This window comes from Bufo bufo, chromosome 1, assembly GCF_905171765.1.
Source record: "Bufo bufo chromosome 1, aBufBuf1.1, whole genome shotgun sequence".
Taxonomy (NCBI): Eukaryota; Metazoa; Chordata; class Amphibia; order Anura; family Bufonidae; genus Bufo; species Bufo bufo.
The window spans coordinates 123458979-123475419 of record NC_053389.1 but is presented as its reverse complement, the minus strand read 5'-3'; positions in this window follow the sequence as shown (position 1 = coordinate 123475419).

Here is a 16441-nt window from a genome sequence, read left to right as displayed (position 1 = left end):
CTATTCCATCCCGCATGCCTCTTTTCAGAGGTTAGACTATATTTTTGTCTCCACATCTCTCTTGCAGAATTGTAGTGAGGCCAAGATAGGAGTCATTACAATCTCAGATCATGCTCCCTGTGTGGCCTCTCTTGCCCTGTCCTCCCTGTCTCGCAGGAGCTGGAATTAGAGACTAAACGAGTCATTGTTACATGACTCCAGACACTGTGAGCAGATCAAAAACACTTTAAACACTTTCTTCTCCATTAATGCCACTCCTGGTTGCAACTATCCAATTGTGTGGGAAATGCACAAAGCGGTTGTGAGGGGGAGCTTCATAGCACTGGGATCCAGGATTAAGAAGGAAAAGCAAAAAGCTATAGACTCCATTTTAGCTCAAATAGCGACACTGGAAAGAATCCATAAAAAATCCACTAACATAAAAGTGCAGGAGGACTTAATAGCCCTTAGGGTGGAGCTGAAAAAACTCTTGTTCCAGAGAGTAACTAAAAACATGCTTTATTTCCAACATAAATTATACGCGCACGGTAACAAAGGTACTAAAATGATGACCTCTCTATTGAAAAAAGCCCAACAATCATCTTACATATCTAAAATCAAGGACTGTGATGGGGTCACCCAACTAGATACTCCTTCTATAGCAAAATCTTTTCAGGAGTTCTACTAATAAATATATAACCTAAATAAAGATAACACACAAGAAGAATTGATTAGGAAAACTAACTTAACTTCCCAATTTTTAAGTTCTCTAAACTTACCCTCGCTCTCGGAAGAACTGGGCGCTCATCTCACAAGGTCAATCACTCAAGCAGAGGTACAGAAGGTAATCCATAGCTTTGCTCCGGGTAAGAGCCCAGGACCAGACGGTTTCCCTCTTTTATACTTTAAAAAGGATCCTACATTTCACAGAAGTTTGTAATAGACTGCTGAGAGGGGGGTCTTCTCCCAGGCAGACACAGAATTCGTGTGTGGTGCTCATACCCAAAGAAGGGAAAGATCCGATGAGCTGTGGTAGTTACAGGCCGATTTCATTATTGAACATTGATCTCAAGATATGGGCAAAAATATTGGCCTTGAGACTCAGCTCTGTGCTACCGATGCTTATAGGATGTGAACAGTCAGAATTTGTGAAAGGTAGAGAAGGAAGGGACAATGCCCACAGGATTTTTCATTCTATCCACGTGGCTCATAGGAAGAAATTCCCATTGGTCCTGTTGAGTATTGATGCTGAAAAAGCATTTGACAGGGTCAATTGGCTTTTTATGAGACAAACCCTTCGCAAATATAATATCCCTGACATGTTTATACAAGCAATTTTTTCGTTATATAGTCAGCCACATGCAAAACTAAGAGACAATGGGATTATGTCACCCACATTCGAGATTTCGAAACGAACGAGACAGGGATGCCCCCTGTCCCCCTCTCTCTTTGTTATGGTAATTGAGACATTAATTCAGTCAATTCACCAAGATCCATTGATTAAAGGAATCCAATATGGTGAGAGAGATCTCAAATGTACTGCATTCGCAGACGACCTCCTATTTTTAGTTACTAACCCAGGAGTAGGGATCTAAGCCCTAAATGATAAACTTATTGAGTTCAGCTTATTTTCAGACTTCAAAGTCAATGCTACTAAATCCGAGCTGTTATACATAATGCTATCCAGTGAAGAACTGTCTAGCCTGGGTGAGGTCTCTCCTTTTCCAATATCGAAAAGACCATTGACCTACTTAGGCATAAAGATTCCTAGTGATCTTAGGGATCTATATGAGGTGAATTATATTCACCTGATATTAACAGTTAAGGAGCTCTTAATGAACTATGACATTCCGTTCTATCGTGGATGGACCGGAAGAACGTACTTAAAGCATACGTCTTACCCAAAATCTTATACACACTCCAGATGGTCCCAATTAGCTTATCTAAAAGCTTCTTTCTAGACCTTAAACGTGCCTTCTCAAGCTATCTCTGGAACAAGAAGAAATCCAGAATCTCGTATCAGGTTTTAACCAGGAGTCGGGAAGAGGGAGGATTGGGGATGCCAGATCTACGATTATATTATCAGGCTATACAACTGAATAGATGGATAGAAATGGTAGATCCAAGGAAACAGACTGATGTAACTAAGTTAGTGGAATTTGCCACAGGTCCATTATTTCAGAGATACCTGTGGTTGCCTCAGATGATTTCCCCTGATCCCGAGAGTTGCGATCCTATTCTGAGGGGTCTATGGGAAGCATGGCATAAACTGCCCATATTAAAGAACTTTCCCCACTGATGCCGGCTAGTCTCTTACCAGACCTTATAGGAAAGCCTCTGGGGATATACCGGAAACTCTGGAATCTTTTCTTGGCCACCACTATAGGGGAATTTTTCAAGAATCCTCGGTTCCCACCACGTGAAGCTCTCCCTGCACACTTAATACCACCAACCTCTCTGACCCTTTGTCGGTCCCACTTTAGAACAATATGCCACATTGCTCTGAAGAAATATGACATAAGAGACTCATTTTGAAAAGATAATCGTCTCCCCAACTTTGAAATCTAGGAAGATTTATTATATTTATTCGCTGCAGGGGAGCCAGGGGAGAGAGATCAAATCCCTTTTCCTAGTGGAGTGGGAGAAAGAGCTAGGTCTGATGTTGTAAGACGAGGAAGCCAGGAGAGTTTTGGCAACATCACATGGTTTTTCGTCATGTATACGTATGCAGGAAGGCCATTATAAATTATTATCCAGATGGTATAGAACGCCTGAACTCTTATATCAAAGGGGTTTATTGGGGACATCACAGTGTTGGCGTTGCCAGGATGGAGTCGGATCCCTGTCCCATTTATGGTGGAACTGCACAAAAATACGCCCCTTCTGGGTCGGGGTACAGGAAGCCATACAAAAGATTACACACAAAGATTTAGAGATTTCAATGGAAATCTTGGTTATCCCTAGATCCATCAAGAAATACTCACCCTCCAAAAAGAATATCACTACACACTTACTCGCAATTGCACGCTTGCTAATACCCCTACATTGGCTAGATGAGAATCCCCCTATGGTTCAGGAGTGGAAGCTGAAAGTGGCGGGATAACAGGAACTCCCTATGATAGAGAGGAATAGCTTATTTTTATACTAGCTCTGGTTTGCTGGAGGAATGTGCAGAGCCTTAAGTAACTCTAACCCCCCCCCCCCCCCCCCCCCCCCCCCCCCCGAACAAACACACACAATTTATATATTTTTTCCCTTCCTTTCCCTCACCCCCCCTTCTCCCACTCAATATTATAAGTCTCGTTATTGGTAACATGAGTCCAAAATAATATAGGAAGACAAGACTAGGTATGCAAGACTTACAGTACTATAAAGACTGATTGCAATTTTATGTCTTAGACTGTATGTGACATGTAACATTCAACTGTGTTATGGAATGTTGATGGTCATCTCTGTTTATCAGGAGATTTTATTGCCTTGTTTCATATATATTTTCTGTAAATTGAAAAATAAAGAATTTACTAAAAAAAAAGGCTTTACAACAGATACAGTTGCAAGAAAAAGTATGTGAACCCTTTGGAATGATATGGATTTCTGTACAAATTGGTCATAAAATGTGATCTGATCTTCATCTAAGTCACAACAATAGACAATCACAATCTGCTAAAACTAATAACACACAAAGAATTAAATGTTACCATGTTTTTATTGAACACACCATGTAAACATTCACAGTGCAGGTGGAAAAAGTATGTGAACCCTTGGATTTAATAACTGGTTGAACCTCCTTTGGCAGCAATAACTTCAACCAAACGTTTCCTGTAGTTGCAGATCAGACGTACTGTGACGGGGTGCCGAAGGCGCACTCGGTCTCCCATCAGCCGCAGACCTGCTGCTTAGCTTTGGGAGCGAGGATCTGTGTTTGACCTCGTTCCCAAGGCAAGCTTTGCTAGCTGGGAGGCTCCCTGCTCCTAGAGGTCTTCCTTGAGCGCTCCTTGCACGACTGGTCGGGTCTGTCGGTCATGTGACGCTGGACAGATAACAGAAACACAGGAAAGAGGCATCAAAGAGGACGGGAATGAACAAGTAGGAAAACCCACAGAGCACAGACAGACACGAATCCCATGGGTCAGCAGCATGGGAGAGTGATTATCCAACAGGAGCAGGACAAGACAACACACACCAGGATAGCTGACCCAGAACTTGAGGGAAACCTCAGCCTTATATACAGGTTCCATGGGTGCAGCAGAGAGGCCACACACATGGAGCAGACAGAGGATTAACTCCTAATAGTGGGGAGTTCACTCCATACAGGAACCACAAATAACACACAAACGAAACTTCAGCGAGGAGCGCCGAACAAGCAAGGACGGAAGGTCACAGCCAGAGATAGTGGCTGTGACATCAGGGAGCAGTGAGTATGGTGCTTCTAGTTCTAGCACTGGTATTACTCATTGCTCTCTGGTCTTCTTCTTTAGTCCTGGCAGTGCACAGCTTCAGAACTGGAAATAGTGTGCATAAGGAGGTGCACTATGACCTGATGCTGTGTGGCATCAGGTCACAGTGTAGTTAGTGCCTAGGCACAGTGCTGCACTAAGAACAAAGGTGCCCATAGGAGAGTTTGCATTATGAAGACAAAGGGGTGGGGGGGGCCCATTTAAAGACTTGCTGTGGGGCCCAGTAAGTTCTAGTTATGCCACTGGTGTTGCCGTTACACCTAGAGGCTCTGCTCTCTCTGCAACTGCCACATGCTCACCACTTTGATTAGCTCCATCAGTACCAAGCCACTTTTCACCTTAAATCCCAGGCTGATTTTTTACAAATTTGACGTGTCATTTTATGTGGTAATAACTCTGGAATACTTTTACTTATCCAATCCATTCTGAGACTGTTTTCTCACGACACATGGTACTTTATTAAAGTGAGAAAGTTGAATCAATATATTTTACCTTTATTTATATACACTCACCTAAAGAATTATTAGGAACACCTGTTCTATTTCTCATTAATGCAATTATCTAGTCAACCAATCACATGGCAGTTGCTTCAATGCATTTAGGGGGGGTGGTCCTGGTCAAGACAATCTCCTGAACTCCAAACTGAATGTCAGAATGGGAAAGAAAGGTGATTTAAGCAATTTTGAGCGTGGCATGGTTGTTGGTGCCAGATGGGCCGGTCTGAGTATTTCACAATCTGCTCAGTTACTGGGATTTTCACGCACAACTATTTCTAGGCTTTACAAAGAATGGTGTGAAAAGGGAAAAACATCCAGTATGCGGCAGTCCTGTGGGCGAAAATGCCTTGTGGATGCTAGAGGTCAGAGGAGAATGGGCCGACTGATTCAAGCTGATAGAAGAGCAACGTTGACTGAAATAACCACTCATTACAACCGAGGTATGCAGCAAAGCATTTGTGAAGCCACAACACGCACAACCTTGAGGCGGATGGGCTACAACAGCAGAAGACCCCACCGGGTACCACTCATCTCCACTACAAATAGGAAAAAGAGGCTACAATTTGCATGAGCTCACCAAAATTGGACTGTTGAAGACTGGAAAAATGTTGCCTGGTCTGATGAGTCTCGATTTCTGTTGAGACATTCAAATGGTAGAGTCCGAATTTGGCGTAAACAGAATGAGAACATATATCCATCCTCTGATGGCTACTTCCAGCAGGATAATGCACCATGTCACAAAGCTCGAATAATTTCAAATTGGTTTCTTGAACATGACAATGAGTTCACTGTACTAAAATGGCCCCCACAGTCACCAGATCTCAACCCAATAGAGCATCTTTGGGATGTGGTGGAACGGGAGCTTCGTGCCCTGGATGTGCATCCCTCAAATCTCCATCAACTGCAAGATGCTATCCTATCAATATGGGCCAACATTTCTAAAGAATGCTATCAGCACCTTGTTGAATCAATGCCACGTAGAATTTATGCAGTTCTGAAGGCAAAAGGGGGTCCAACACCGTATTAGTATGGTGTTCCTAATAATTCTTTAGGTGAGTGTATATTATTAAAAAATCCTAAATTTACAGAAAATTTGGAGAGAAAAAATCACAATTTTTTAAATTTGAATTTCTTTGCTTTTAAGGCAGACAATGATACCTCATAAAATAGTTACTACTTTACATTTCCCATATGTCTACTTTATTTTGGCATCATTTTGTAAATGCCATTTTATTTTTTTAGGACGTTAGAAGGCTTAGAATTTTAGAAGCAATTCTTAAAATTTTGAAGATTATTAAGTCACTTTGTGGGGCTTACATAGTAGAAACCACCCATAAATGACTAATACACGCCACAAAAGGCTTTACAACAGATAACTGCACCGCTGATCGGCAAATATATTTTTTCTTTGTTTACCCTTTAGGTGTTCCACAAGAATTAAGGGAAAAATGCAGGTGAAATTTCAAAAGTTCCCTTTTTTTTTTTGAATTTTCAATTTTAATCCATTTTTTCCTGTAGCACGCCAAGGGTTAATAGCCAAACAAACCTCAATATTTATTATCCTGAATCTGCAGTTTACAGAAACACTTCATATGTGGTCGTAAACTGCTGTATGGGTACAACGCAGGGCTCAGAAGGGAAAGAGCACCATATGGTTTTTGGAAGGCAGATTTCTGTGGGATAATTTTAAGTTGCCATGTCGCATTTGAAGACCCCCTGATGCACCCCTAGAGTAGAAACGGTCAGCGTTGACTGTGGCATACAAGGGATTAATACGCCGACATTGGTGTATTCACTGATGCTGGCGTATATAGCGTTGGGACTTAAGTCACGTCCTCTAGGGCGCTGGTATCCTATGAGTTAACAGGGCCAAGAATAATGATGTTCACACTCCCTGGCCCTGTCAATCAAAGTGCAGAGGGTGCATTTGGAGGTTCATTTGCATATATTACATAGTTACATAGTTAAGGCAACTTTCATACCTGCGTTAGGTGCGAATCCGTCTGGTATCTGCACAGACGGATCTGCACCTATAATACAAACGATTGTATCCGTTCAGAACGGATCCGTTTGCATTATGAAGAACAAAGTCAAAACGGATCCGTCCTGACTTACATTGAAAGTCAATGGGGGACGGATCCGTTTTCAATTGCATCATATTGTGTCAGTGAAAACGGATCCACTCCCATTGACTTACATTGTCAGTCAGGACGGATCCGTTTGGCTCCAAACTGATGCATTCTGAATGGATCCTTATCCATTAAGAATGCATTGGGGCTCAACTGATCCGTTTTGAACCGTTTGTGAGATCTCTGAAACGGATCTCACAAACGGAATTCAAAACGCCAGTGTGAAAGTAGCCTAATACGGTTGAAAAAAGACATAAGTCCATCACATTACAACTTCATTTTTCTCAGCAATGCAGGCACATATGAACATGGGACCAATACTTGAGCTTCAGCTGCCAAGCGTACATGTAACAGGTCAGCCAGTGTCATAGGTACAAATCTGCTGACAGATGTCCTTTAAACTTATCTGTCCATATGCACCGAAACTTGGGTTATGTTAGATGCTCATCTGGTTTACCTCCCTCTTCTTCCCCCTTGTCGGAGTACACTGATTCTTAGTGACATCATTCCAGCTGTGTGTTATTATATAAGCAGATTATGTTATAATGTCCGCCTCATAGACAATGTAAAATGAATGAACTGCTGGTGTCTGCTCTGCAGTACAAACTCTGGGAAACTTGAAGGCCTCTCAGCTGTTATATAGGTATTAGAATAGAATAGATTACAAGCAGCGTAATCTAGACCCGCTTTATGATTCCCCTACTTGAACTGTAAATCTTTATAGGTCCTCCTAGGGATGAAGAAATCTACATTTTCCAGATGTTTCTCTGAACTTCTGTATGACTGGAAACAATTCCATACAATGTCCTTGTTTGTGAAGCAGAACTTTTTAAGAGGTTTTATAGGGAATACTTTTATGACAGACATTAAAATGTCACATTGGCCTCCTCTCCCCATCGAAAGGAATGAGAGTTAGAGAGTTGAGAGAAGTTGTCCGTGTTTGTAAATTCCACTTGTATCTAAAGTGAGGTGACCCAGCTCCATTCCAGCTATGTGCAACCTGTGTGGTCGCACAAGGTGCCATTTTTCGTTTCTTGCGGGGGGCGCTTACAGTCACATTGTGATTTTATAATGATTTTCAATATTGCGACATGTGGACATGGCCTTTATATCTTTACACTGCTTCTAGGCTCTTCATATTCGGCATGCTCAAGCACTTCCCCACCAGCAACCTGGAAGAGAAGGATTATTAGTGCTGGTCATGGGATGATCACATTTGACTATACTGTAGATGTCATCACATGACCTGGAGAGATTTTTTTTATCTTCTAGAAGTAAGCATGACAGAAGCAGAAATCTTGAAAAAAGTGAGGAATGATATACCTACCGTCTTTCCCCGAAAATAAGACCTACCTCTAGTTTTGCCTATCTCTGTAATATAAGGCATCCCCCCGAAAATAAGGCCTCCCCGATAATAAAGCATCCCCCCGAAAATAAGGCCTCCCCGATTATAAAGCATCGGCCGAACATACAGTAATGCCTCCCCGATTATAAAACATCCGCCGAACATAATGCCTCCCCGATTATAAAGCAAGCCACCCCAGAATGTAAGGAGCTCACTGATTGGCCGCAGCCGCCGCCAGGACAAGCTGCCGCCTTCTTCCGCCCGCTGCTCGCTCTGCCCTGATGGAGTCTCACAACTTGGCTGGCACGGACACACAGGGTACGGGGTGACAGGTAGGGGGGGGGGGGGAATATCTGATGGACGGTGGGGGATGTCTGGTGAAGATGGGGGGGAGAGACTAAAAACGGTAATTAAAATGACACAGGGTGATCAGAGGGGGGAATCAAAATGACACAGGGTGATCAGGGTGGGGAGGGGATCATTTAAAATGACACAGGGGGATCAGAGGGGGGAATCAAAATGACACAGGGTGATCAGGGTGGGGAGGGAGATCATTTAAAATGACACAGGGGGATCAGAGGGGGGAATCAAAATGACACAGGAGGATCAGAAGGGGTACTAAAATGCTATAGTAATCCCCCCCTCTGATTCTCCTGTACCATTTTGATTCCCCCTTCTGATCCCCCTGTGTCATTTTAAGTGATCCCCCTCCCCACCCTGATACCCCTGTGTCATTTTGCTTCCCTTCTCTGATCACCCTGTGGCATTTTAAGTGATCCCCCTCCCCACCCTGATTTCCTTTTTTTTTGTTCAACAATAAATGTGTACCGTATTTTTCTTCATAGAAAAATAAGACATCCCCTGAAAATAAGACCTAGCGCATCTTTTGGAGCAAAAATTTATATAAGACACTGTCTTATTTTCGGGGAAACAGGGTACTAGAAAATGATATAACTTCTAGTTATACAAAAATAAGCTTTTAACTATGGTGTACACTATGCATCACCATGTAAGTTTATTTATTAGAGGGAAACAAAAACAGGTATGGCAGCACATTTCACATGTAAACAATAAAACTGGGAAATAGGGATTATACTAAATTGAAGAGGCATTATACCTACTATAAATGAAAAAGAATAGAAGCTCTTTGCGTTCTTTTCATTTATAGTAGGTATAATCCCACTTTAATATAGTATAATCCCTATTTCCCAGTTTTATTGTTTGTATGTGAAATGTTGTGCTGTCATTCCTGTTTTTGTTTGCTTCCTGCATGCTAGCTTTATGGATGTGCATCTGCGACTATGGATGTGCTAGTCTAAATTTTCTTGTAGTATATATTGAGGGTAGCTGCCTTTTTTAGATTGAGCACTTCCCGCCCATCTGCCCTGGGCTTCTGAGCAGAGTACAAAAATAGCTGGTTCCTACACCGCCCTGAACATTGTAGGCTTAGTTCAAGCCCAGGAGAGGCAGTTCTGTTAGTCATGCAGGGACCCATCTGCATGACTAAAGCATTGGTTAGACTGCTCGGGTCTCCCTAAAACCCCTTACCTTTCTTAATCCCACCACCAATAAAAGCCAGACAACCGTTCGGATTAAAATCCGCCACAGCAGCCATTTTTATAAAATAAAATATAAATAACAAAACATGAATAACTTAACATTAACCCCCAATAACCTGAGTAAATGACGAGGGAGGTTCTAGAAGCCCCAATAAAATAATTTCACTCAAATAAACTGGCAACTCCATCTTGCCCCCAGCCGTTGAACGCCAGCTCGGAGGCACCAACTGATGGACGCCTAAATCCTCAATTCCTGTTCACCCATGAGAGTCCAGCCCCACCCGTGGGGCCCTCCCATTCTCAACTACCACCATATCCACCAACTCCTAGGACCTCACACTGCCAACAACGCGCAACTTTAAGTCTGCGCGTCCCTGCACATTCTCAGGGCTGTCTCAATCCCACCCTGGATCCCCAAGGCGCTAGCGCTTAAAGCTTGAGCGCTGTGCCTCAGTCATTAGCTGCATAGCTCTGCATCCTGCCGGACGTATGTGAGTGGGCTCTCCGCACCAGTAAGCAATCTAGTTAACTATGTTAACCACTCTATGTTATTTTATTTTATATAGGACACTGGGTCACTTTGATGTTTTTGTTCATAGGATATTATCTTTTGGCTGGTTCATTGCATCTGTGGCGGTCATCTTGTCCCACTACATTATATACCTTATATCAAGTGCTATCATTTGCAAATTTCATTTCATCCCTATATATATATTTATATATATTTTTTTCTCTCTATTTTTGGTAATATTTGTTAGTTTATACCCATCATTATTTCACATAACCCCCTGATGAACCTCCAGGTGTAGGTGAAATGCGTTGGGTCCTTTAATAATAATAATTTTTTGTTTATCTATTTCTTTATGTATCTTTTCTTATGTAGGGTTGTAACAGGGATATATTAGATTTAGGAACAGGGACAGGGAACCTCCACCATCAGGGGGCAACCCTTGGCTCAGAAATATCCAGGGCCTAATAGGGATAGTTCTCCCTCATCCATTCATTTGTCATTATTATTGTTCTGGTATCCTATTGAAGTTTTTTGTAGAAGCTTGTTTTGTTTCCGTATCTAGCTATATGGCATTACGTTTTTAATTATGCTCACTTCTGAACCCTTACCCATTTGAAATAATAAAGGGATTTTTAATCATCACTTCTCAAATGCCCTGTATAACCCGCCAAATTAATCCCTAATACCTTTAAGCATCTTTAAAAAATCGCTAGGAATTGAAACCGCGGCAAAAATGATCCATCCTTGTGTCTAAGGAAAGGAGCCGTACTCTTCCAGATCTTACCTCCGTACTCCTGCGAACACCTAACTGGACAAAGTACGCATCCTGGAACCTCAAACAAAGTCAAATGTCTTCCCCTGCCCTCCGTTTTTGATTTCCGGATGCGTATCTCCACCCTATCTGCATACAAATCTACATCCTCCAACCGCAGCCCCCCAGCCCTACTGACACTGCTAGTCACCAATTCCCCCAGTCGAAATGCCCCCAAAAATACTAACGAAAAGCAGACTTAAATAAACTAACCTCCCATTCCGAGCGACAAACCGACCCCAAACTCGAACCCATGTCTGCCAATAACTTAAAAGAAACATGCTTTCTGGAATTCACTGTCCGCTTACCCTGTCTCCAACCTTGCCTAACCATAAACGTTTTTTTTTAAATCAAGAAGACCCCGTAAACTAAAACTAAACGCTAAACCCGCAAAACACATTCAACTGTGCTACAGACCATCCATCCTCCCTGACGTGACGTAAAAACAATAATTATGACGAACACCAGCTCTAGAAGACCCAAATTTCTCACCCATCCTTTAGTCACCCACAAATCTGGCCACCGTCCCGCACACCATTGCCCGTGGCAGTACGCCTCAAAACCTACCACCCGGGCTGCGTCACAAAATAGCTCAAAATCAAAATTATTAACAACTGTAACAGCAGCTACTGTACACCGCTGTTCCCCCACTTAACGCTGTGGTCCACTGCGCCGCGCTCAGCGGTGACCTGTGGTCTGTGCTTCCCATTTTCACCGCTGCAGTCCTGGGCTCTGTTTCTGTAGGTGGTATTGCTTTTGAGGATTCCTCTCCACAGCTCCACAGCTAGACACAGCATGAGTTTGGCTGGTTCATGTTACATTGCTCTAAGGGCAGAGCGCATCACTCCCTGGGCTGTGTGAGTTAGGTCAGGTGACCCTGGCTCTCCTGCAGGTATTTAAGTGGCTCAGCCCTCTTCCCAGAGGCCTCAGTGTCAAGGTCCTTGAGTTTGCTGGTTCCTGATACTCTCGTGTGCTCCTGATTTATACTTTGTTCTTAGACTCTGCTTATCATCTGATCCCAGCCTGCTTGCCTTGTCTCTCCTGTTGCTGAACTGGATTGCCTGACCTGTATCTGTGCCGCCTGCCCTGACCTTTTGCCTGTCTGACTACGCCTCTGTCTCATCCTTTGGTACTGCTCTGTTGCTCCTGGTAACGACCCCTCCTGCCTGACTACATATGTACTTCTGGTACCTACCCAGGTATCTCCTAGTCCACCTGGACCAGCTGCCACTCACTCGGGGATTGCTCTGGAGTAGCCCCTGGCAACTACCCTAATGGCTTAAGTCAATCCTCACCATCTGAGGCTCCAGTGAAAACCAGGTAGTTGCTTAGACACGCCCCTCCAGAGTATAGCCAGTCAGTGGCACAGTGGGTTCACACCCGCTGATCCGTGACAGTACACCGAGGCCCTGGACCCCACTGGTCATCCCAAGCCTGTCTTCCAGGAACTGTTACGTGAAGTAAAGCGTCAGAGCGAACGTCAGGATGTCTTGATGCAGTTCTTGCAAAATGTTGCTGCTCGTCTGGATGCCATCTCATCTCCAGCTACTGCAGGGTCGTCAGGCGCTGCTACTCCTGCAGTTTCCACACCGATAAGTCCGGATTTGTGTACCACTGATGTGCAACTCCCTCTGCCTTCACACTATGGTGGAGATCCAAAAACCTTTTGTGGATTCCTGAACCAGTGTTTGTTCCACTTTGAGTTGCATGGGCAGAAGTTTCCCACTGAGCGATCCAAGGTTGCCTTCATCGTGTCCATGCCGTCTGATGAGGCCCTTGCTTGGGCAAATCCGATTTGGTAACATGGATGTCCTAAGACTACCAATCTGCAGTCTTTTCTGGCTACCTTCCAGTTAGTCTTTGGAGAGCCCGAATGCACGTCCTTCGCTGCCTCAACACTGCTACGTCTACAGCAGTGTTCCTCGTCTGTACGTCATCCAGTTTCATGCCCTGGCTGCCGAGCTGGCATGGAACAATGAGACTCAGCTGGCGGTGTTCTGGGAGGGCCTTTCTGGCCGGATTAAGGATGAACTAGCTGGTCGCGACCGTCCTTCTACTCTGAATGACCTGATCATCTTGGCTACAAGGATAGATATGCGCTTCAAGGAACATGCTAAGGAGGTCGGGTGCACCAGAAGGCCACCTTGGTTGGCTCTATCCTTCCAGAGGCCGGTCCTTCCTCTAGTGTTCACCCAACCTGAAGATCCCATGCAAATAGAGCGCCTTCGATTGTCTGACCAGGAACTTTTATGGCGCAAAGCAGAGAACTTGTGTTTGTATTGTGGTGGCAAGGCCCACTTAATGCGTAATTGTCTCCAGAAGCCGTTAAATGCCAATGTCTAGGATCTGCTGGAGAGGTGGTCCTAGACAAAGAGAAGTCCTCTCCGAAACTTTCGCACAAGGGAGTCACGCTGTATGTGCCTGCATTCCTGGACTCAGCAAGCTCTGGTCCATCAGTTCCAGCTTACTACCATCCGTCTTGAAAAGCCTTTGTCAGTGGTCTCAGTTAATGGACTGCCACTCCCTGAACCAGGGATTGCCATGACTATGCCCCTCAAGCTGCAAATTGTGGTTCTGCATACTGAGATGACTTCCTTCTACGTGTTGCCAGCGTCCGTGAATCCGGTTATCCTCGGTCTTCCCTGGCTGCATTAGCACTTTCCGGTTCTGGACTGGAACTCCGGTCAGATTCTACATTGCGGATCATCTTATCATTCCACTTGTCTATCGGAGGTCCAACCTGCTTCCTCGCCTAATGTACCAGTAGACATGCCAGGACTCCCGCAGCAGTACACCAGTTTTGCAGACGTTTTCAGCAAAAAAGAGGCAGAGACCCTGCCTCCTCATCGTCCGTATGATTGCCCAATTGACCTTCTGCCTGGTACCACTCCTCCTCGTGGTGATGTCTGAGTACATTAAGGAAAAGCTCGAGAGGGGGTTTATCTGGAAATCTACTTCACCAGCCGGTGCCGAGTTCTTCCTTGTGCAAAAAAAAAAGATGGATCCTTATGGCCCTGTATCGACTATCGTGGTCTGAATAAGGTCACAATCAAGAACCGATACCCTCTACTGCTAATCTCGGAACTCTTCGACAGGATCTGGGGAGCTAAGGTCTTTACTAAATTCGACCTGCGCGGCGCATATAATCTTATTCACATTCGAAAGGGCGATGAGTGGAAGACTACTTTTAACACTCGTGACAGGACACTAGGAGTATCTCGTCATGCCCTTCAGTCTGTGCAATGCTCCCGCGGTATTCCAGGAGTTGGTGAACGACATATTCTGGGACCTGCTTTATGTCTGTGTAATAGTGTATCTGGACGATATACTGATCGATTCCCCGGATTTAACTACTCACTGGAAACATGTATTTTTAGTATTACAGCGGTGTAGAGAAAATCGCACGCCAAACTCAATAAATGCCTTTTTGAAAAATCTACTGTACCGTTTCTCGGATACTTCATCTCGGATGCTGGGTTGCAGATGGATCCTGACAAGTTGAAGGCAGTAATGTACTGGCCCCGCCCACAGGGTCTTCGGGCTATACAGTGATTCCTGGGATTTGCTAATTTCTATCGGCAATTCATCAAAAATTTTTCATCCCTTACATCTGTGATCTCCGCTCTTACTAGGAAAGAGGTAAATGCTAAGGGCTGGACTCTAGAGGCAGAGGCCACCTTGGTCCAAGAAGTCCTTTGCTTCCGCATCTGTTCTGCGTCACCTCGATGTCTCCCGCCAATTCTTTCTAGAAGTGGACGCCTCCTCCATAGGAGCCGGTGCTGTTCTTCTACAGAGAGGTTCTGTCACGCCCTGCCCTATGGGTGTTCTGAGGAGATCTGTCAGAGTTGCTGCACGTGATTCAATCTAACAGTTTGTTTTGTTGTGGGTTTGAGCAGAATCCCACCTCCTCCCAGGTGTTGCTCTTTAGGTAATTGGTGAGGCTATTTATTCCTCCCTCTCCCTATAGCCTTTGCTGGTTATAGTTCTGCCTTGTGTGAGCTCTGGAAGTTTGGTTGATCGTCTGCTTCTACACATCTCTAGATCAGTCCTTTTGACTAGGCCTCTAGGGTGACGCTAGCTCCTTCGGTTGTTGAAGGAGCTGGGTGCCTCTTTCCCTCTTCCCTAATGCTGAGGGTTTGGTTCAGAGTGTTATAGCCTTAGGTATGTGGGCATGTGCATATCTACCATTGAGATATGCACATGGGCATAGCAGCTTAGGGAAAGTGTTTTAGGGATTGCTAGGAGGTGACTTCTTTGTTCCCTAGCATTTGGGGCCTAGTCAGTTGTTTTGTTTGCTTTGCCGTGTTCTGTTTCCTTCCCTTATCTTTCCTACCGTGACAGGTTCCAAGGGCAAGATGTTTACCTGTGGGTTCTTCTCCAAACTCTTCTCACCGGCTGAGAGGAATTACTGTATAGGTGACAGAGAACTTCTAACCATAAAACTTGCCTTGGAGGAGTGGCATTATCTGTTGGAGGGGGCCCAGCATCCGGTGATAATATTCATGGATCACAAGAACCTCACATATCTGCAGACAGCCCAGCGTCTGAACACTCTCCTTCTCTCATTTTAATTTCGAGTTGCACTTTCGCCCGGCTGAGAAAAACATCAAGGCGGATGCTCTGTCTAGGTAATTTGATTTCGCAGACCAGCAGGAGGAGCCCCAATTCATTGTAGATCCTGCTTGCCTGATCACAGTGGCTCCTGTCCTGGTAAGAGACATTCCTGCCATCTGCCAAAAGGAAACATATCCTAACGTGGGGCCAAAACTCCAAACTGCCCGGTCACACAGGTATTTGTAAGACCACAGAACTGGTGTCTCGCCACTACTTGTGGGCCATATTATCCAATGTGCGTGACTATGTCTCTGCCTGCACCATCTGTGCTCAAAATAAAATCTCCAGGAGCAAACCGCCTAGTCTGTTGTTACCGCTACCTGTTCCTGATGCTTCATGGCAACACATTGCCATGGACTTTATTACAGATCTGCCCTCTTCGGCCGGATGTACCGTGATTTGGGTGGTTGTGGACCACTTCTCCAAGATGGCGCACTTCGTTCCTTTGACTGGATTGCCCTCGGCTGCTGAGCTTGCTAAACTGTTCGTGAAACATATATTCCGTCTGCATGGTTTACCAGGGCATATTGTTTCTGATC